Source organism: Lepisosteus oculatus, chromosome 15 (assembly GCF_040954835.1).
Source record: "Lepisosteus oculatus isolate fLepOcu1 chromosome 15, fLepOcu1.hap2, whole genome shotgun sequence".
In the NCBI taxonomy this organism is placed as follows: Eukaryota; Metazoa; Chordata; class Actinopteri; order Semionotiformes; family Lepisosteidae; genus Lepisosteus; species Lepisosteus oculatus.
The window spans coordinates 18,678,655-18,702,207 of record NC_090710.1 but is presented as its reverse complement, the minus strand read 5'-3'; the positions used below and the strand labels follow the sequence as shown (position 1 = coordinate 18,702,207).

The 23,553-nt window shown below is 42.7% G+C and overlaps 1 protein-coding gene across 3 annotated transcripts in view; it reads right to left on the bottom strand.

Annotated features, from left to right (window-relative positions):
• Nucleotides 1–23,553, bottom strand: part of bcl9 (BCL9 transcription coactivator) — a 172,153-nt gene that overhangs the window by 50,766 nt on the left and 97,834 nt on the right. For all 3 annotated transcript variants that reach the window (XM_069178833.1, XM_069178834.1, XM_006639042.3), the window contains exon 2: nucleotides 14,987–15,182. The gene's annotated coding sequence lies outside the window, so the exon portion shown is untranslated. The remainder of the gene's footprint in view (nucleotides 1–14,986; nucleotides 15,183–23,553) is intronic.

The window sequence follows — 23,553 nt, the reverse complement described above, 5'->3', positions numbered from 1 at the left end:
CCTGTGACACACTCACTCCAACATCAGCCCCACAACTCGCTCCTTTCCAGTGTTTTCTGTGAATCTAAGTCCATTCTGCTGCCAAAATCTGTGTATCTCAATACCCAGACAATATCAGAAATCTGTGCTTACAGACACGTAAGTAATGTAAAATTCTCAATGGAATTAAAAAAAACTTTAAAAATTGGCCAAAAATCCAGCAGTTCTATCTATATTACTTATTTTTAAATGGCACAGCACCTAAAAAACATTTTAGCAATTACTGCATGCTAAAATGCTAGCAATTATTCCATTGAAGTGCTTACTTGTCCCTCATTAAATTTTAACCTGCCATACAGCAAACTTCTCAATAACAGAACATGGATGATATCTAGGTGGCAGTGTTACTTCCTTCTAGTCTGATATCATCAGGTCTCAGAAACTAAGTTTGGTTCTGGTCAGTACTGAGATGGGTGAGGCACTCTTCCCTCAGCACCAAAACTTTCAAACAGGTAGCTGGGGACAATCTTCTGTTTGAAATGCCTTCCTGTGGGTGAGACATGAAAATCTAAGTCCTGACAACGTGGCTATTGAAATCTCATGCCATTCTTTGAAAGAGCTGGGGTTTTAACCCCAGGGTCCTCAGTTAATTTAACTCTGGGTTTGTATAATCTGGCCTCCCTTAAGATCCGCTAAACTCAACAAGTAAAGAAACTCCTGACTTAACATGATCGGCTGTGTACTGGGGCTGCTGTCACTCAGGTAGGTTCATGTTTATATATAAAGCTATATACGGTGCCTTGAAAAAGTATTCAGCCCCCCCCAGCACATTTTTTACATTTTGTTGCTGCAGATTCTGAATCTGAAATAGATTGAAGCAAGATTTCTTGACACTGATCCACAAAGTATTGAGTACCATGTCAAAACAAATGTTCCAAAACATTTGCACAACTTACTAAAAATAAAAAATAGAAATGATTAAGTTTGAAAAGTATTCATACCCCTTGCAATTTCAAGCTCAAATCTGAACAGGTGCAATAAATTACCTTAAAAGTCACAACAATTTGTTGATCGACTCCATCTGCGTAAGAAATTGGTGGATCACCTGTTGTCAATTCATTTGGAAACAAATATCCCTCTCTCTGTGAGGTCCTAAAACACAGTAGGGACTTGCCAAAAAAAAAAGACTCAAATGAACACAAAAGAGCTTTCCAAACAAGTCAGAGATGTGATTACAGAGAGGCACAAATCTGGGGAAGGGTACAAGCTATTGCCCAGGCACTGAACATCTCTCAGAGCTTAGTGCAGTCCACCGTACAGACGAGGGAGAGGTGCTACTCTACAGCCACACTGCCTGGATCAGGCCTCCCCCTAATCTGAGTTGCAGGACAAGAAGGGCACTTATTCGCGAAGCTGCTGCAGGGCCAACTCTGACACTGAACGAGCTACGGAATTCAGCGGCTGTGATGGAAGATAACGTACACGATCAACACTCGGTAAAGCAGTCCACAAAAATGGCCTTAATGGGAAGGTTGCAAGGGAGAAGCCCTGGCCGAAAAAACAAACACATCCTTGCCCATAAAGGGTTTGTAAAACAACATCTAGAAGACACAGCAGAGATGTGGCAGAAAGTCTTGTGGTCGGACGAGACTAAAGTGGACCTTTGTGGCCTGAATGCTAAGTGGTATGTATGGTGCAAATCAAAACACTGCACACCAACCAGGTAACACCATCTCCCCCTGTGAAGTATGGCAGTGGTAAGATCATGTTATGGGGATGCTTTTCAGTGGCTGGGACTGGCAAACTTGTCAGGATTGAAAAGGAAGATGAAGGGTGCAACATTACAGGTACCTCCTGGACAAAAACCTGCTACTCTCTGCCAAAAAGCCGGAACTGGGGAGGAAGTTTGTCTTTCGATGGGACAACGATCCAAAGCACACTGCAAGAGCAACAGTGGAGTAACTTAAAATGAAAAAAATAGATATCCTTGAGTAGCCTGACCTTACTCCCATTGAAAATCTTACAAACTTACTCTCCCATTGCTGCTCCCCAACTAACCTGACCCAGCTTGAGCAATTTTGCAAGGAGGAATGGGCAGATGTTGCTCCATCTCGGTGTGCAAAGTTAATAAAGACTTATCCAAAAAGACTACTGGCTGTAACAGCTGCCAGAGGTGGTTCAACTAAGTAGCGACCAAGAGGGATGAATGTGAATTAAATGATATCTCAGTTTACTTTTATTTTTAATACATTTATGGTTTACTATTATCTTTATTGAGGGTGGGCTTGCGAAGATGAATGTGTGACTCACAAATACAAATTCTCATACTAAAAAACTACAATTCCAGGCTGTGAGTATGAAAAAGGAGCTAGGAGCTGAATATTTTTTCAAGGCACTGTATATTGGGATCTTTGAGATAAAATGTGATATATAAATGTAAGTCAACACTATTATTTGTTCATGTTACTTTTTGCTATTTAATTTAATATTACATATTTACAAGGTTTAGAAAACAAGGTAGAATGAGAAAAATCATTTCTTTGCAAACCACAATGTAGCCACTCTGATATTTCACAACAGAAAACCCTCACAACTCACTCTGTACCACAAAACCAGCTCTGAAACCACTTTGCCACACCAAGGGGGATGTCACCCCTCCTTCAGCTCTGAAAAGACGCATCTGCAGTCAACCCAAGACACACCAGAGTTTCAGACCTGAGACTGCAAACAGTATTTGAAGTCAATCTCTGAAAACTATCACCACTCAAAGCTCCACTGCAAAGGCAGAGCCAACCAGCCCCAGTACTGCCGATGTGAAATTCAGACTTTAATTCAAGAGTGACTAAAAATGTTAATAAGGAGTTCCCATCTTCTAGGTGCCTCAATAGTACTGTAGATGAACAGAAGCTCTTTATCACCGATGTCCATCATTCCTGACAAAACGTCTCTGTATACTGATGCTGTTCACAAGTTTCTCAGCTTCTCAGTAATTGTGGGGGAAAAGCAAACAGTCACTACAGCACACCACACTCATATTATTTCCACATAAAGTCTTGCTTCCTTTAAACTTTCTAAGGCCCCGTCATTAAGCAGAGCCATGAGGGAGCACTTACACTGAACGAATCCCACCAAGCTCTTTTTGAAAGATAAGAGCACTCGTGGGCACAGACCCTTTGCAACATGATGTCAAGTGTTAATTGTATATAAAACCACAGGCAGATTTCAGGCTTGTGCTTCAGCGTCGTCTTTGACGGACACTTCCTCCAGCATCTTTCAGCAGTCTAGGCCTCTGCTCTAGGGCTTTTCTGTCTGCTTGGAAATCGGGGAGAGGAAGACAGTGTCTGAAGTCTACTAGCCCCCCCCAGTAGAAAAACTCAACTGACATTCATGCTGCACAAAGAAGAAATCCACATCTAATTACCTTCACTAAAAAAGAAAAAGACTGCACAGCACAAAAGGCACAACAGAGTTTTCAGCGTTTCTCCATGGTTGATGAACTTCAATGAACAAAAGTTAATAATTGCTCGTCTCCATCTTAGTTACATGAACACATGTAGCAGTATCTCAAACAGCGGCGAAGCAACTGAACTTGGAGGCAAAGAAGGTTCATAAATGTACAAACCAGCTTAATATGGCCCACCAGCCATTCGGCTGTCCATTTTCTGCCCACTTGCAGGGATGTGACAGGGCCCATCCCAGCAAGGAATGGACGCAAGGCTGCTTGCACCCTGGATAGAATGGCTGTCTATTTCTTATCAACTTCAAAGTAACCCCTTTAGTGTATCCTGGCTTCCTATACAGGTTAGCTGGGAAGCCAGAACATATCCCAGCAAGCAACAGGTACACGGCCGAATACACCCCAGACGGAATGTCAATCCATCGCATATACAAACAAGCACACACTCACACACTTTCCCAGAAGCCAATTAACCTGCCAGTATGTCTTTGGACTGTGGGAGGAAGCCAGGGCAGACGGAGGAAACCCATGTAAACACAGGGAGAACATACTAACTACACGCAGCTCCCCAGGAACTGAACCCAGTGCCAAGGCACTGCGCCACTGTTCCTCCCACCTACTAGCTAGCAATATCAAAACAGTATGACCTCATTATCTAGATCACTGGCTACTGAGTTTGTGATTAGGTCTAGAAATAGGTTATGATTAGATCAAGAAGCAGCCATTAATGTTTACTCCAGTCACAAGGTTTACGTTATACCACACGAACTGCAACTGACAAACAGATGCTGGGCATTACCGATTTCCATGCTTAATGAGAAATGAATGATCTGAACTCTGACCCCAAAGCATCTGATCTACTTTAATCCATTGTCTCCCTGGAAACACATTTTAGAAAAACTTTCCATTATTGCTACAGTAATGGATTATTACAAACACTGGGCTACAAAAATAATTGTGCCCAACACCACAAACACAATCTAAAACTGCACTCCAAAATCTGCGCAGTTCATTATGTTTTCCTCTTAAAAACACTCCAAAGATGAAATGAACAATATTTCCCCTTGAAATTATCTAGAGTGAACACATACTCACAATGATGATGCCATTACAGTGAAAAGGCAGCAGAACCATCTGGTAATCCTGCTATGTTTTATCCCTATCAATGGCATCCCTCATATTCAAATTTAAGTAGAGTTTGCCAGAGTCTCAAATAAAACTTTTATTACCTGTTGAATAGAAACATCCTTAGAAGGAGAAAACGTCTACAGTTAGCAATATTCAGTTTTTATGGACCTACTAAACTTTGGTTCAAATGTGCTGAAGTTTCTGCTTCATGAACATTTACAAGTAAAAAGGAAATACAACCTCCGACATTTTGAGAGACCAAAAAAGCACTCCAAAAGGCTTTAATCCCAATTCTTCATTCACTATTTTAAGGTTAGCATTTGAAACCCTACGTATAATCAGGCTGAAGGCAACGGGTATGCTTCTTGAGAAGAGAAGGGAAACGACATGGATCAGTTCATCATGAGACACCACAGCTGCCATAGTCCAGCAAGCATGGGCAACCAGGATGACCCCACCCTTACCAGCACAGGAACATCAGCTACAGCAACATCGGGCCCCTAACCTAGCAGGTACTCCGGGGCTCAAACACCTGTGGAGGACAGTCAAAACCTGTAAATATCTGCACTTTTTCTTATTGAACTGCCCTTTATTTTGCAGGGCGTGAATTAAGAAAAAACCTCTTTCAGCGAAATCCGAGGGGGCAAATATGCATCAGACAATATTTTCTATCTATAGCACAATCAGTTTAACTCTGTGTAAGAAGAAAAGAGTTCAGAGGCTACCGCTGCTCAGTTCTTCATATAAACCAAAAAGTCCTATTGCAAGTTTGAATACCTTTCAAGACTTTATATCAGCCAAGAAACTGCCCAATCACCTTAGACTACAAAGCTCTATTTGCCCCTTAGTTCTTTACAATATGGCTTTTCCCAAACACCTAAAAATAGCACTAGCAGAAAACACGAGCTAGGCTATATCCTGTCCTTGGATTACCCCAGATTGCCAGTATACTTAAAATTCCATTAGAATGACACACCATTAAATCTTCCTGTTAATATTCTGGCACATGTGATCACTGGCTTGGCATGGCCACTGGCACAGAAAGAACATGGCGTGCTGTTAAGCTGGCAAGCTTTTATTGGCCTGGCACTATCCTGGCACTTTGAAAGCTGGCATGGTGTTATGTTGGCTTTGAGTTTAAAACTGGCATTGGGTTACATTATCTTGGCGATGTACAGACCGCTTACAAAAACGCCTTGTTAGCGAAAAAATGGCCCTTTTGAACAAAGGACTGTTGAGCATCCCAGCCATCATTCCTGTATTGTATAGGACCGGGTAGATCTGTCAAAGCATTGAATGGTTATTAGTGGCACTTTCTGTTTCTAATATAGTTGCATTTTCCATCAAACTCTTAACATTTTATCCATGCTACTTTCTGCATCCAAAATTGAATCGGATATTAATGGACAACAAAAAGCTTTACACAATTAGCCGAGATAATACAAAACTCTGGGATTTCAACACGAGGGGCATCTGAGGACCCAAATGTCTCCAAAGGATTTGTAAACGGTGGTCTGCGTGACGTGAGGGATGCAGATGAAACAATCAAGCATCAATCCTTAGGCTGCACACTTCTTTTCCTGAAAAAGACTCTGCATGTAAACCCTAAAGAACTGCAACCCATGATTTACAGTGCCTAGATGCCTTGGACTTAATTCAGCACGTTGCCACAGAATACAAAGCACATCCTCATGTGCAAAGTTAAACCTGTTATTCTTTCTTGCCAATCTCTAATCGTGAAGAAATCTACCTATGAACGTTATTTAGATTCAGTCAAAGTCACCCCATTAGAGCGCAAGGGTTACAAATGCACTGTGCGCTTGTTTGCAGGCTTCTTCTTACAGCCCCTGCCTGCACTAGAAGATCGGAATGTTTCAATGGAATTCTTGCAGAATGCACAAGTGCCCACCTGGAGAATGGCAGATGTCAGCATAGGAAAATGCCTCACCCATTTTTCCCTTTTCACACACATTCACCACGGTATTCAAAAGTAGTGCTGGACAAATATTCAAACTTTTTTTTAAAGGGAATTCAATAAGATGACCATGTCACAAATGACCATCGCAAGAGGTTACTGTTACCGCCTTTGCTAGACTGCTGTGCAACTTCTGCAAACTGCTCCATATGTGAAACCAAGGGTACCATGTTAATATGGAGAAGAAATAACACTGAAATCTAACGTATCAAAATATTAGCGGTCGACCGCAGAAGACTGTTTCTTTTGCTGGAGTCACTTGCTTTACTTTCCAGCATCTTCCCTCGTCTGGTACCAGCAATGTAGGCTTGCCACCTGGCAGCATTCGGGCAGGTCTGGCCTCTTTTTGTGCTCCTGCCGTGTTCCAGTCCAGATTTTTATACGTACTGGAGCCCAGGTTCAGATTTCTCTGATACTGTGCAGAAACAGGGCACATCCAGGTGGCGGCAGCACATTGGTGGTGGTGGAGGGGAGTCTTCATTACCTGTATAGCACTTTGAGTGGGGTGTCCAGAAAAGTGCTATATAAGTGTAAGCAATCAATAATAATAATAATAATATCTGCTGAAAGGCCAACAGGAAATTAATTCCCCGTCAAACTCGTGTGACTTTAAAAGGTGAAGGTTTGTTTTTCCCCCCTCTCTCCAAAATCATATAAATAGTATATAAACCTGGCCTAAACACAGAAGGAAGTTTACAACAGAAAATGGTATTTATACAATTCTCAACAGGTATGGTGCCTTTTGCAGAATAAAACTAACAACCTGAAAATAATGGCACCACCAGGGGAGAACAGGCGCGGACAGCAGCAGAAATGTCGTTCCATTAGAATTCCGTGCACAGTCCCGGTCTATGATGGCTCTCTTCAGATCTGGCCAGGGTGCAGGAGCCACGGGACCAGCTCGAGCCCGTCGCGAACAGTTGTGCATTACGTCTCCACCCAGTACGTGGGCGAGAGGGCATTGATAAGGCCAGCTCCAAATAAACTCATCAGGGCACGGGAAAAGATACTGTTGAGCGGGCTGCACAAGCTTAGATGCCTTGGCTGACTGGCGAAGCGTTGTCATTTCCCTAGGCTGCCAGCGATGTTCTGAAGGACAGTCATCTTCTCCTACACAACTCAATTTCATCAACTTCAACTTGGGCACAGATGGGTGCGAATAGTTCGTAGTCAGCACCATAGCATGAGCAGCCATTAGGTCTTATGAGAAAAGGACGTTGTGTTTGCGCATGGTCCTTTATGGTCACAAACCTTTCTTTTGCAGAACCACTTATTACCCTCAAACTGCTTTACAGTATCTCCCACATTTGCGCGATGGTAACTGTATAACCAAAAGAACAGTGCAAACAAGGAAAGGGGCATCCAGACAAGGATCATGGGAGAACACCGCTCACCAATTAAGAAGAGCTGAAGGGCATCCTGCAGCATGTAAGACGGGACCCAGTCCACACGTTCATGTCAGATACAAAAGTAGCACCAAAAGACAAAGGGTAAATCCCAGCCTTCAGCCCAAACTAATCAAAGGTGCAGAAAGTCTTGCTTTTCTTCTTTCTAGTGTGGGAACGTTATCAGGCCCAGCTTGAATCTTATCCCATTTTGAGGGGCTCGAGTTTCCTGTGCTGACAGTCGGGGATCTGGAAGAATTGCAGAACCCATGTCCCTCCAGCACAATCTTGTAGTTCGCTCACTTTGAAGCTGGACAGTTGACAGACGAGCTCTCACTTCTCAAAAGCTCACTTTTTCCTCTGTGCTGCACAAGATAAGGGACCCCCACCACTGAATGCACCAAACTCAGAGACAGACTTTCTCTGGGTTTGGTAAGGTGAGCAACCCATTCAAACAAACAACTAATGTCCGTGCACTAGTGACATGCTGTCACACGTTAAACCCCCCTCCCCGACACAGCACAGGTCTCTTAAAGACCTGATTAGAATCCATAATTCACTTAACTGAGCTGAATTACAACCGTTGCCATGTCTTAACTCATTGAAGATTTTAGAGTACCTATAAACCCCGTGGACAGCCGCCCTCCTGGGCCAGGAAAGAATATCGCTGGTATAGCAATTACAATCATTTTTTTGTTAAGAAATTGCTTTCATACGGCTATTGAACAATCAGCAATCAGAACCTTAAAGTGAGAACAAATCTGTTAATTTTTAAACAAACCGAACAGCTCAGTTAGACAGCATTATGCTCCTCTGATGAGCTTAAAAGGCATTTTCTGCTCACTAAGAGCAACAGCACCACTTATACCCCTGCACCTAAGGGGCTGACAAGCAATTAATGCCCAACAATTAAAAAAAAACTAATTTCACAAGTTAATGGGCAAATTTCTTTAACTACAGGCACATGGCTTAAAAGCAGCTTGTTATATCTAAGCATAATTATACTCTCAACCTTTTCATAGAGACGCGTGGCTAGGTAAGAAATGTGCAAGCAGTTCATACACCTATGAATAACCAGCAGGATAAAAAAGGGCCTGCTTCAAAACTACTCAGACACAGCAGTGGCTGCCGGGGTATCGGAGTAATAGAGGGAACAAGCAGAAACTGGCGGTTGATGGGCGAGGGGGGTGCAGGGACTAGAAAGCTGGAATAAATCTGGAATCCAGATGTTTCCTATGTTTTTGACATCCCAGTAAACACGGTTGCTTTTTCTTCGCGAGCTGCAAATAAGCTGCCATAATAAGCAATTATTTCTGTTAGCTCCATGTGGTTTTCCCTATTCTTCTTCTGTTGGACTGAGCTTGCAAGCACGCAAGGTCCTGCCACACTAGGTATGCAGTCGCATCAATCAGGTATTTTAACATCTCTGTTCCTTTCCACCTTTTTATCTTTTGACTCTCGAACCCGGGTCCCTTGTCCTGTAGCAAATTTAGTGCACACCTGTCCCAAGACGGATCAGGTTCACTCACACTTCAAAGTCTGGCCCGGGTTCTCAACACCAGGGAAGCAGATAGGAGCTAATTATAGCTGCTGAAAAGCAGGTTACACAGGGTCAGTAGAAAAGGGTATTATATGAACACCCAGACAGCCTGATCACTCCATACGAACAGATCTGACAACGTGCCAATAAGAAATTAAACTTTTTGGTGCAGCCTCTCTCCATAGACCTGTCTGATTGACATTCAGCCTCTGAGGAGTTATCTGAGAGATAATGCGTCACATCCCAAACACAAACAAGCCACTTGTGACAACCGGGATGGGGAAGGTTTCTTCAGAAGATAACTGTCTGAGCTCCTGTATTTAATATCCAGGATCAGACTCAAGTCCAGGATTAAAGTGGTGTTGGTGGGCCAGTAGATGACTCTTTCCTCTGGACCAAATTTCCCATCAGAACGCAGAGTTTGCAAAAAGAGAAGCAGTCATATAGTCTGCCTCTTGATGTGGTGTAGTTAATTGACCCATGGATCTCACCCTGTCATTTCTTGATAGAAATAATGGTATCGGTTTCAACATTGTGCCTGAGTAGTGCAAAACTGTTACCCTCTTTTATTGACAATTTCTATATTTTGCCGGTAATGCATATCTTTTTTGTAGATTACAAAAACCTCTGCCACAGACAGGCAGCCATCTAGCTTTAAACCAGGGGTCTTGGTCTGTTCATTCCTTCAGCATATACAGATCACTGTGTCCTGCTAGCCACTTGCAATTTAAATGCACATTTTCTGGATTAATGTCTGTTCTTTTTCATTTGAATGCTATTTTAGATATCTAATCATCTAGGTGACTCCAGAAAGGTATTTTCTGTTCAGATGAAGCAAAGCCTGAGTATTCCTATGACACGTTAACCTGCACACTACCAATTTAGAAAGTATGGGGAAAAATCCATTATAATTTAAGGCTCTTTTACAATTGTGGAGCCTGAAGATGTTAAATAAACGTATCACTTACTGTACTACTACAACAAATTCACAAAATTATTAACAGGAAAAATATTTCTCCCTGTTAATTCTGACTGCTTTCCAAAATGCAGAAATAAGAAAACAAACCAAAAGTTAATAATGTGCCGTCCAATGAAAACCAGAAATAGTTGAAAAAGCAGGAAGTACACTCTATGCTCGATTACAACATTTTAATCTATCAACATTTCAGCAAAAAAAAATATTTCATCAGGAGCTACACGTTTAACTTAAGTCTCATGTCACCTAACAATAATTAGCTGTTAACGCAGCACATTAAGATAATTTTCCAACTAAACAATCATATAGTGAATTAGTCAATTAACCATATACCACACAATCAATTAAGACATACACACAAATCATTAATCTAAAAAGACATGTCTTTTTATACACTAATGTAGACTATATACTAGTGGGCCTTTTATGCAAACCAATCCATCCATTTATCTACCACTTCAATGAATTCTGGCTTCCAACACAGAGTAGCATGGAAGTAGAGCCTATCAAAGCAAGCAATGGGTACACCCTAGACGGGATGCCAATCCGTCACAAATACTAACGCCTAGATACAAACAAGCCTGGACTCACACCAGGGCCAATCTTCCCAGAAGCCAATTAACCTGCCAGTATGTCTTTGGACTGTGGGACAGATAGCAGGTAGCAGCACAAGAACTGAACCCAGGGCCCCAGCTCTGTGAGGCGGCAACCCGACCCACATACAAGGGAACTAATAATGTTTGCAACAATTATTCAAATACAATAACTACCTAAACAACGATTGCCTAAATATGTTCGAGTAGATAGCTGCATCAGCATGCATAGGCTGCAAAGCCACAAGTAAAGGTTTATTCCATGCTGGAAAGAAAGGAAGAGAAACACAACGTTTCTTCTTTGAAGAAGACCCGAAGAAGGCTCCTCAGCCGAAACGTTGTGTTTCTCTTCCTCTCTTTTCAGCATGGAATAAACCTTTACTTGTTCCTTTTATAGCCTAAATACGGAGTTTAATAAAATGTAAAGCTTCTGATTAGTTTTCCAACACAGTCATGAATGTTGCACTTGCAGTTTGCCTGTCAGCCTGCCAGCTCCTTTTGGAAAGCGTATTTAAGACTGGACACAAACATCAGACAGGAGGAGAATCACCCAATAGGAAGAGAGGGAACCTCTGTATGCAAAATCCTGAGGATTCTATAAAGGGTTTCTAAGAAATCCGAACACTGTAGACAGGTCTGAGAGCAAGCAGATGGTAAACAGATTTTTTACATGTTCTATGCGATACTGTTTAGCCTGCACTAAAATAATTTGTTACATCGGACAGGCATCAGGGTTACATTGTCTTAGTTAGGACATGCATGGAAAGAGATCAATACTAATGAAAGCTAATGTAGCCATTTTTGATAACCAAGGTGATAATACTGAAAATAAATCTCTTACACAAGCCTGTCCCAGACTCCAACAGCTCCAAACCATTATATTATATTATTGTTATATTAACTAAACAATCAGAAGTGTGATCCTTCACATGAGACGCTGAACTGAGGTCCTGACTACTTGATCAATAAACACCTCATGGGACCGTTGGTTTCAGTAGGTGTGTTAAGTTTCCCCAAAATAAGATCAGAGAAACTTTTCTCCATCTGATCTGTTGTGCAGTGGGGAGAGTAAAAGTGGCTCTTCTTCTAAATACAAAGTGTTTCAGGACACTTTGGGGAAAAAAAATGACTGCTATTAAAAAAATCCTTAATTACCTTGGACACAGACATTTCCTGTGGTTGCTTCCCTTAAAATAAACTCAGGGCTTGTTCTTCTTTGAGCAAAAACTTGTGTTGTGCAGACATTCTCCCAGCAGTCTGTTGTGAATCAAATGTAACTGCTAAGAGCTTACTGAGTTTAGATCTAGAGGCGAAATGTCATCTTAGAAAAGTTTAATTTGACTCAACTAACCTTTTTAGTGCCACACATTTGATATTTCCTATTTATATCGTCAGAAAGCCCTCTCATTGTGGCACGTCTGATTAATGTTAAGATATATCTTAAGAGTAGTGGTTAAAAACCCTGGTCCAGAGCATTCACTTTCTCTTTTGGTTTCTAATTTGAGTTTGTGCCAAGTTCTTAACCACAGCCTAATTGATTTTTATTTTCTATATGAAGCATGTTTTCAGATTTCCTTTTAGCTCTTAAAAGGGCAAATGGGATTCTTAAGGGGTATCAACCCTGGACCTTTTTCCGAGTTTCCGAACTGCATATAGACATGACAGCTTAAATACAGCCAACAGATCCTCTGCAGAAAGAAGAACTCACTGTGGAAGTGAGTATTGCTACCTCCTCCTGCTTATGTTCATGATCACCTAACAACGGCTACTGCACCAGAAATAAGGCTGAGCATGTTCAAGAGAGACTGCTCACAGTCTGCGTGTGGCAGAAGCTGGAAACGGTACCGTTTAAGTACGGGTACTTTTTAAACTAGAGACAAGTGAACCAAAAGCCTAAACAAGCAAGCAGATCAACTAAAGGGATCCCTTAGCCCCATCAATTTAGAGTTGAAATGGAATGAAAACCAGCAGACACAGGAGTACCAGGAAGTGGGACTGGAAACCAATGTTGTACAAAACTACATTACATGGTACTCAACACTGAAATTCTCCAACTATACTCTTAATATTCACTGGGATGAGGCAGAACCACCAGGGCAAATGTCTGTACCATTATGGTTTATACAGAGTACTACATTGTCTTCTGAAATGTGTGCACTAAGCCCCATTTTATTAAATCGAATGCCAATTCTGATAAATATAGGATCTTCATATCTTCTCTTCAAGGAGAACAGAACTAGGCCTAGGACCATAAAACTATGAAGATGGATCGAACAATGCATTATTCACAACCCCAGGATCACAACTTCTATAAATCACGACTCACTTTGGCGGAGTCTGTTAGGAGATAAAACATCAAGACTACAAGTACGGGGAGAACGTAACACCAGCTTCCGCTGAAACACTTCACATTTCCACAGTTACAGCCCTACCCCAGCCTCTCAGTTCAATCACAGCTTTTCTACCTCAAGACCAAAGAACCGCCACAGCGAGGGGGGGATACAGCTACTCGTAAAGGACATACAGCACTACATGGCAGAGCACAAGAGCAAACAACATCCTTGTTCTTTTCCTTACCGAAAAGAGCATACAAAACACAAAACAGCACTTTTTTTATTTCAAACCCACAGGGCAAAACCACTGTAGGCTCCCCCCCCCCCACAAGTCTGATTTCCTCCGAGACTAACAAGGGCACACCAGCTCTGGCCATTCCACAGGAGGCCGGCTGTCTCGAGACAAGCGCAGACAGGCCTGCCGCTGACACAAACTGCAGCCTTTCCCAGCCACAGTCACCTTCGCCCCCTCCCGAGACCAGACTGCGTCGTGGGAAGCCCGCACAAAGAAAACACACACACACACACTCTGTCCCGGGACCCTTTCTACATCGAGCTCCACATCAGGCAGGCCCGGAGTCACAGAGGCGCGCTTCGGCATACTTCAGACAGAAATGAAGAGAAGGACGACAGCACAGGGCTGATTACAGGTTTGCTCGGTGATTTGCTGCTTTTTCTTTGCTGGCCTGGTCAGCCGCGCGAGCAGCAACTGTGTTATTCCTCACTGTAAATCTGCCCAGGCCTTCTAATAAATGGAGTGCCCAGGAATATATGGGATCAGCGGCCCAGCAGACCCCAGCCTTCTGTCGACCTGCAGGACTCGTGCTCTGTAAACTGCCCTGCCACACTCGCCCCTGCTGACAAGATCTGTCAGGGGGAGGAGAAAGACAGCGTTCGCTCGGAGCTCCTGCCAAGGGAGTGGAAGAGTGCTACCGCAGGACAAATACCTTCTCTTACAAGAATCACTAAAACCCAGACTCTGGAGCGAAATTAAGAAACTCTGGTGCCTTTTATCATCCAGACAGGATACATTTACTCCCCGTTTTTCTCACTAGCTGACATCATTAGCATGTGGGTTAATCCCAACCCCCTGCTCAGCAAATTAGTTGCCTGACCAGAATGAAAACAACATCCAGATATTTAAAGTTATTTTGACCAGACATCAGGACAAAAAATTGACTGAAAAAGCTGATTCTTTGGCTCCCCCCCAGCCAGAAGAAACCTTCCGATCTTCATGGATGATTGATAAGATAGAACTAAACATAATGACAAACTTTTCCCCTCACTAAAATAAAAAGACATGCAACTACAAATATTCAGCTTTGTGAAGGACAGATCCCTGTGCTACTGTGTACTATCCAATTGTTTTAACTCACATCTACACTAACACTATATTCTCTTTGGTGGTCTCATCCAGATCCACATTTATGTCACGACAGAAACTGAGAACTATTAACCGAGTTGCCTGCACTACTCATTTTTCTACCACAGCTTTTGGACCCAACATCATCTAAGAAAGTGCTCACTGGTCATCCAAGTACTGCAACCATGAACTTCTCTTACCGATCTGCAAACGTCTAAATGACGTGGAAGAGGGAAGTGCTGTCAGAAAGCAGTTACCTTGAAACGCCCCCAGATCTCACAGGCAGTGGCTGTTCCTCATTGGGAGCGCCTGCTCATAGGTTCCCTGAGCCACAAGCTCTGTCTCCCCACAAACACAAAGCAAGGGTACGTGCTGCACTGTGTCAGATCCAAATGTCGCAAGTGATCCAAATCCAGATTCTTCAGCGCCGGATCACACAATCCATTCACAAACCTGGAAGAGAAAAAAAGAGGCATCATGAGAAGAAAGCGGACGGTACTTTGCACTGCCAAAGAAACATTACATTTTAGTCCCAACTAAGGTGCCAAAGGACAGTGGCTCTTGCCTTTCTGCAGCGAAGAAAAGGTGCAACAAAGTGTTCCTGTGTACTCGCTCTTAAAAACATGACCAAAGAGTACGAGAACATGGCGTCAATGAGATTTAATTAAAAGCTCTTTTTTAAATCCCATCATGGAACAGTTCTTTCAAACAGGGGCTATACAGACAGTTTTGACAATGAAACCAGTCACAACTAGGACTAACATTTCCATCTTACTTTTCTACCTCTTGAACAAACAACACAACATGTTTAAAAGCTACCTTTTACAATTTCTGCCTCTCTCGAGATCTCGCTGCCAGTTCTCACTCTACAGTCCACATTGAATCGTTCCTTTATAGCAGCAATGCACATGCGAACATCCCAGCAAATTCCACTCTTACTTGTTGCCATCTATGTGATTCTCTATGCCCTGGCACTGACCAACATCTCACTAACTTTTTCTGTGTAACTGAACAATTTCAGAAAATGTACTTCCCAAAAATCCCCATCTAACCTGACTGCCAGGAAGCACAAAAGGAACACAAACCAGTCCAACAAAATCAAAGTCTAAAGTATCCCATTCATTTCACTTCCATTCATTCACATCTGAGACATCCAATATGCCGAAACTGTTGGTCAGCATTTCAGACAGCCTGAATAGGTACTCCAGCATCATGCAGTCCTGCAGTCTTGAATTATAAAGGATGCACAGCAGAAATTACATAAGCCAACAATCAACCACAAGACCATGAAATGAGTATAGCAGCTCATTTTCTTTGATTCACACAGGCTTATGATCAGAAACTGTTGGTCCTCATACTAATCACCCATTAAGCAATTACAGCCCTAAACAAAAAAACACTACCACCATGCGTATGACAAGCAGTCATATGAATTATTTCAATTTTTTAAAGATTTTTTTTACCTCAGGTAACACACAAACCTTTTCCTCACATGTAAATAACCCTTATCCTAGCATAAAAAGAAAGACCTGATCCTGAAGATAATATGTCAAGACCAGATAAACAGTCTTCACCTTGAAACTTCACGCTTTCCACGAACACTCGAGACGCAGCGAAGCAGAAACACGGACGAAAACGAAATAGACAAGCCCTCTAGCGCAGCACCTCTGCGTTCTTCGTGCCTTAACCGAGCCATGGGAGGGTGCAGTAACTGTCCCGAGTTCACTGGCTTGCTGCTTGCACTTCAGACTCCACAGACATCTGCTTCACTCATGGGGAAACAGGCCTCTTGTCTACTTTCTGGTGAGCAACGCTGCCCAGCGACCTGAGAGCTCTGGTGTATGGGAGACACGAAGAAGAGGGCAGACTTGTTGGAACTGCCAGGCCACTCCCTCATAAGTGGGCAGGCGTCTCAGGGCGGAAGAGGCCGATCAGCTCCTGCGGATGCTTCAGGCTGCCTGCTACCAACCCCCTGCTGACCATTCATCTGACTAGCACCTTCAACCTCTCCCTGTGAACTGGCTTCTGACACCAGAGAGGGGAAATGTTGAAGGAATACCCAGGAAAGAAGCATTTTAGCCAGGTGCCTGAAACAGATGCTACCAAAAACTGCTGACAGAACTAAACCAAGCTGTGGCAGATACAGGATATTCCTGATTCAAGTCCATTCCAATGCTAGTAATTATAATATTTCAGTTCTTTGTCCCCTCCCCCAGTCGGCATTACACTCACAACTCTGGAAGAGCCAAATGACTCCGCGCAACTTCCACTTCGGGACAAAACGCGTGTTTGCAGGGGCATTCGGAAACATTCCGTTCCAGAACAGCGTGGCTACACGTGCCAAGACGCTGCAGGAAGTGTTTCTGAAAATCCGTGGGAAGGGGTACACGCAGATAGGGAGGGTGGTGGGTGTGGTATGGTGGGACGTTTGTGGGCAGGCCAGCCTAGTCCAACACCATTTAAAAGGAATATTTTTTCAGCACGTGTGGAATCCATCCATCAGAAAGCTGCCGATTCCTGGTTAGGGTCACAGCAACCCAAAGTGCATCTTGGAAGCATGGGGCACAAAGCGAGCCTACTCCCTGGATGGGACACCAGTCCATCATAGTGCACAGACAAGGACAGCTGACAAATTCAGACAAATCAACCCGACCACCATATCAGGCAGTCAGACACCTGGGGATCCAGAGTAAACCCACAGGGACGAAGAGGAAACATGCAAACTCCACACAGAAGGCACCCCACATTTGAATGGAACCCAGGACCCAACTGTGGGCCTCGGCCCCACAAAATACTTAAAAGGAGTGACATTAAACGTTTCATTTTCATTTTCTAGTTTTTGAAATTCCATGTAAAGTTCACCAATGAATTTTATATTTGCATTACACTAAATATAAGTAGAAATTACACTATTATAATACTAGCCTTTATATTCACCGGATTTGCAAAATTAAGCTTTTGTGTGACATGATACTAATGCTAAAATTAAAACAAGTCTCAGAAACATCAGCACAAGTTTTAAAGCACTATAGAAGAATACTTCAATTTGTTTCCACATACACAAACACAAAACCCGCACTTAAAATGAAAATCAAGTCACCATTTCAATACAATCACTAATGATAAATGCCATTGTTGTAACCTCTGAGCTTCAGAGAAATCATTTTGTTCTCCTACATCTAAGACAACAAAAACAAACATTTCAGATAATAGCAAACATAACTTACAAGGTAGAAAATTACAGAAGCATCTTGGTAAACAGTAGTCTATGTGTAACTAGATGAAGGTCTGCCATATTTTACGCGAATGCATTCATCTCTATACCATCAAAGAATAGTCACAGGACATCCTTGGGCCTGCACTCTGGAGAAGCATGGATTTAAGAGTGATGGGAGTCTGGAACAAGCTTTCCAGCCATGTTGAAGTTGATACCCTGGTGTCTTTCAGGAAACAGCTGGATGAGTTCCTTGGAGCAATGAGCTAGACAGGCCCAACTGTTTCCTCTCATTTGTGATCTCTTATGCTCTGTATACCACGGCCACCAGCAATTTCAATTATTTCCGAGGCTTTTTCTAAAAGATCCGCCATGAGCACAAACTCCAGTCAGCCGACTCAGTGAAGGATTAACAGCTGGTGCACAATGACACCCGAGAATATTCTGAAAAAAGATACCCGACAGGATTTAAACTACCAAAATGTGCCGGAACGCACATCCAGAACATTCATTGATAAGTATGAAATGCAAATAAAAGACAAATGACATGCGCACACATACCCTCTGAAACATCCTCCACTGACAAGCCCAGGCACAGATCTTGGGATGGGGAGAGCAGACTTATTTCACGGGCAAGACCACGAGCTCTCAAGGACCCTAGATGTGATAGAAGGAGCTGTCGCACAGAGGCAAAAATCACACACCCCCACCCCTGGGAGAAAAAGCAGAGTTTGGTACATGACACTGCCCAGAATTCGAGCCAGTGACATCTAGTCTGTCATGTGCACACCCTGCTCTCCAGGCAAAACCTCTGACATGACCTGCCACAGAGAAGCCTGCTAGTCCATTGCTTAACAATGAAAGCACACACTGATCAATGCAGCATATATTAACCTACTTCACTGTAGCAACTCCCCTAATGAGTGTAAATGAGGGTAAACGTCTGTTTTTTGAGGTATCAAGTCATTTAATTAACAAAATACAAAATTCCACAATCTAGTGTGACCAAGGCAGCAGGGAAATTAAAACCATCCAGCGTCTAGATTCGCTGATACTGACCAAATATCTTAAACAAAAGCCACCGGTAATCCTTCAGGCGTATAAGAACCGACAAACTCTCTGGCAGAGCATTTCAACACAGCAGATGCCCTGCTGCAGCCGGTTTTTCATCACAGCACTGTATAAACACTCAATTTGTCTTCCCGATTTCAAGGACTGCCTAGTAGTATATCAATGGACACTCTTTATTGTACCTGCTGAAATGTTACGGCAAAAACCAACTTATACCTTTACAGAAAACAAGGAGACTGTCCTGTGGAAAGTTAGGTTCATAGAGGAAATACCAGTCCTGCTATCCAGTGTTAAAACACATACTGGACTTACGAAACAAGCTTAAGAATTACAACAACCAAATTGTCCACAGTACTTCGCCACCACTACAGTGTTCTGGAAGAATGGAAAAAACTGCTGCACGAGAACAAATTTGAATTCTGTGTTTCAGTCTTAATGGGATTTGTTCAGGAATCCATTAAAAAAAAATCACGTTCTGTACTCCCCGAGGCCAGACAACACTCTCTTCACTGGTCACCGTGACCTATGCCCCAATACCAGCAGGTACTGCCAAGGAAGATAACAGGCAGAAAGGTACGACATTATCGAATATCAAACGACGATTCCCGAGAAGGTTAATGTTACACCAGGAATTGGAAAAACCGAAAGACGTGGCAGGAGTACTGACAAGACCAGGGGGTACAACCCCAATTAGTGCTGGCCTCACTGCGATCGCTGCCTCCACAGCCTTGGATTTTGCTTGTGGCACGAATACTGATGTGACACACCCTCAGTCACAGCCAATGGCCACAGGATGCTGCACTCACTTTTTGGCTGACTAACACTATTTACTTTAGCTATAATACTCTGTCACAGATAGCGTTAAACATCTATGTAATATACAATAAAACAATGAATGCCCATATTTTACTATTGACTCTTGTTGGAAAGAACAGTTAAGAAAAAATTCAGATATCTATAAACAGTCAGTCAAAACCTCAAGGTGCTGCACAGTTACACCGCAAAGGTTTCTTTTTATTAGGGTACAGCAGGTTTTTGTAAACCAGCAGCACGAACCAAACAGAACTGTCAGGAAGACAAGAAAGAACAATACACTATAGGTATAGATACCGATATATGACCAATGTTGTTCTGCACCTTAAGCAAAGTGTCCAAAGGATATGCACAGCAGCTCCGGCACAAATATGCGCAAAAAGTATGTGTACACATTTAGGGGACAATTCACTGCAATGGTTTTACATTCAGAACTTATTACTAGTTAGCACCACAGATATAATCCCCACTAAGTACTCAGCGGTAAGCATTGGTGCCCCATAGCACTGTGGCCCCAAATTCAATCCTGCACCGGGGGTGCTATATGTGTGGAGTTTGTATGTGAAGTGAAGTGATCTACCAATTTCTTCTCTATAATGTTTGCTGCCGTCAGGGATCACTCAAAATTTGGAGCCTGATGGCATTTCCTCCATGTCCCTGCATATGGAAGGAAGACAGACAGTTCTGAGCTGACGCATGACAACACAAACTGGAGATTTCAAACTGCATAGTTATATGACAAAAAAACTGGCTTCTCTCGGAGCCCTGTCTGCTCAACACACTCGAGAACAGCAGACACCTGCCACAAAGAGGAGTATCTGAAACAAACTACCAAGACATCGTTAAAGCCGATGCTCCGGAATCCTATCAGAAAATGGCCCGTCCAGAATCTGGGATTAGCTAGAAGCTAATCTTCCAGGGAAGAATGGCCTCCTCCTGTCTGCACCATTCCCTGCGTGGGTTTGTTCTTCCAAAGTGAAGGCCACAGAGGTGGCCAATTCTGGCCGTGAAGAGCCACAGTCCTGTAGGACTTACAGGTCACCATCAACGCATGAATCTGGACCTGGAACATGTCAGTAATTTAGGACATTACAGGGTTCTGTTAAGTCAAAAATGGTTGACTGGTCCTTGAGAGCTACTGGATTTGGAGATTTTCATTTAAGTACACTCTAAACTAAGTGCTTGACCAAATTTGTCCAATGCGCAAAACCGATCTTTCCAACCTGATGATTTAAGGGTGGCCCAATGAATCCTGCTAAAATGCGACACTCCAAGACCAGGGCTGGTCACCCTCATATAGAGAACTCAAAACAAGAAATTTCACCAGCAACAGCGGCACCAACTACTGCATATCACATGGCAGACAGACCACCCTGCACTCTGACACTTAGTTGGCACTTTGGTCCTAAGTTTCATAGTGCTAGTTTTTGGCCCTGGCAATAGTGCGGGGATCACCATACTATTTTAAATGAAGATAATATGCCAGCACAGGGCTGACAAGTCTGGACATCAAGGACCAGAATCATTAAATTCTGAAAACTGAAAACTGCTTTTCAGAACCAAAGGAGACATGGAAAACCCAGTGGATTGAAAAAAAAAAAACACGCTAAAATCCCCACTCTAGTTTTTGGGAACTATGTAAAGGAGGAACGCACTGAACATCCCATCAGCTGTAAGGCATGTGTCCATTGTTTTATGTCAAGTCCTTCTTTCACGTTTAAGGACTCTGCAGAAGTGGAAAATCAGCCGTGAAAAAACAGCTGAAAAGGAGGAGTACTAGTCAGCTATAGAGTGAAAATCAAATTCTCGTTCTGTAACACTCTTAATTCAGTGACAAAAATTAAGTTTTTCCACATAAACATGTTGCCACAAGCACACTTTTCCAGATCCAGAGGGGGATAACTTGCAGCTCTGCAAGAGCATCCCCACACCGGGAACTGCCCGGCAACCAGGACATTCCGAACTCTGAACAAACCAGGTGCAAAATATTCAAAGGACCAGGTTTGAGCAAATAATACAATACAGACATTTGTCCACAATTAAAACAGCAATGTCAACTGAAAAAAATGCTATACATTAAATATGAATAGCCAATCCTGTTCCTGAAGTCGAAAACCAGCAGTCACTGAGGACTACTTAATCATGTGTTTATGAAGATTATATTCTGACTTGAGCCTGCCTATTTTCTTTATGTTCCTTGTTGTCTCTATTTATTTTACCAGGCTTGTGTGATTTTAAAAAATGTATGATTTAAGTCACCGTGGTGAGAGACTTGCAAAAGAGAAACCATGTAAATATTCATAAAAGAAATGTAAAGATGTAGTTGGTTTAGCCAGTCGTCTGCTCAATAAATCACGAGTGTGGCTCCGCTTACAAAATATCCAAATGGAGTTTGTATTTTCATTATGAAAGACCCTGACATTACTGGTTGAAATAACCAGCTGAAGAAGAAGAAAAGCTCAGAAAGTTTTCATTTAAGGGCAATTCATAAACCTTTCTGGGTAATTGCTGGTCACCACTCATATAGGATTATCCAATACCGTAACGTTTTAGGGAAAATAAAAATGACTTTAAAAAAACTTCTGTCACGTTTAACCCATCCTCCCAGAGGTCTTGTCATGCGCATCTATGGTGTACGTTACAGGATGAGCTGGGCTTTCTGCTGTGAGCTGACTGAGAGACACGTCAGGGTTTAATTCAAATTACTAAGCAACAGAGGGAACCCCAACAGCACAGCCCCTGGGCCTGTCTGAGCAATACACGGTCCAAACTGGGCCCCGTCTGCCACCACTTCACAGAGACCACGACAATCCTGGTGCCACACGCCACAGCATGTAAACATGTTACACGGCTCCTGTAAGAACTGAAATGTACATTTCAGTTGTTTTCTGCTTTCCATCAACATTTGAGCTACTCCTAAAAATACAGAATATCTAGGACTTAAAAAAAGCACTTTATAGGAAGTACTGAGGATTTTGGGGGTTCAAATTGTTTTTATAGTGATATCTGAGCTTCCACTGGCAAAGTGAGGGTACCCTACTGCAGGGGTGCACTTTGGCACACATCAGCTAAGCTTGGATAGCACAAATGTTTTAGGCTTAAGCCATGGAGATGTTTTTATATATAATGACAGCTGTTGAAACAATAGCAGGGCAAGAGCACTCTGAGCAATGGAATGAGATTTTTCCTCTTGAATTTGATATGTAATTCACCGAACAGTGATTTTTTAAGCAGTTTGGGGAACCTCAAGCTTTTATAGTGTTAACATCACTCCTTGTTGGGAGCCAGCATTACTTGCTGCAAAAGCACAGGATGACTCATGGGCATTTGCAGTATTAAAAGTATGTATTTCAGTCTGCAGGCACGTACTTGCTCCTGTGCAGGAGTGAGACTACTCAAGAAAACAAGGAAGCCTTCAGATGTGGAGCAGGCCAGTCCATTGCAGATTGCATGAGCTGCTCATACATATTTTCCCCTGCAAAACGTAATGAAACATAGCAACAAGTCTGAACTGTCCAGCATTCGTTCTTTGCTTATCTGTGAGCACCATGAGAGTACCAACTGCTCATGAAAACTAAGAGGGATGAAATTTCCCTACATTGCCACGACTTCATAAAATACTTTACTTGGTGTTAATCATCATCAAGGCCTTCACATGAGTATCAGAGAGGCACGACACCATTTTTTAAAATAGAGTCAAGCCTTAGTGACCCACAGCAAAGAACT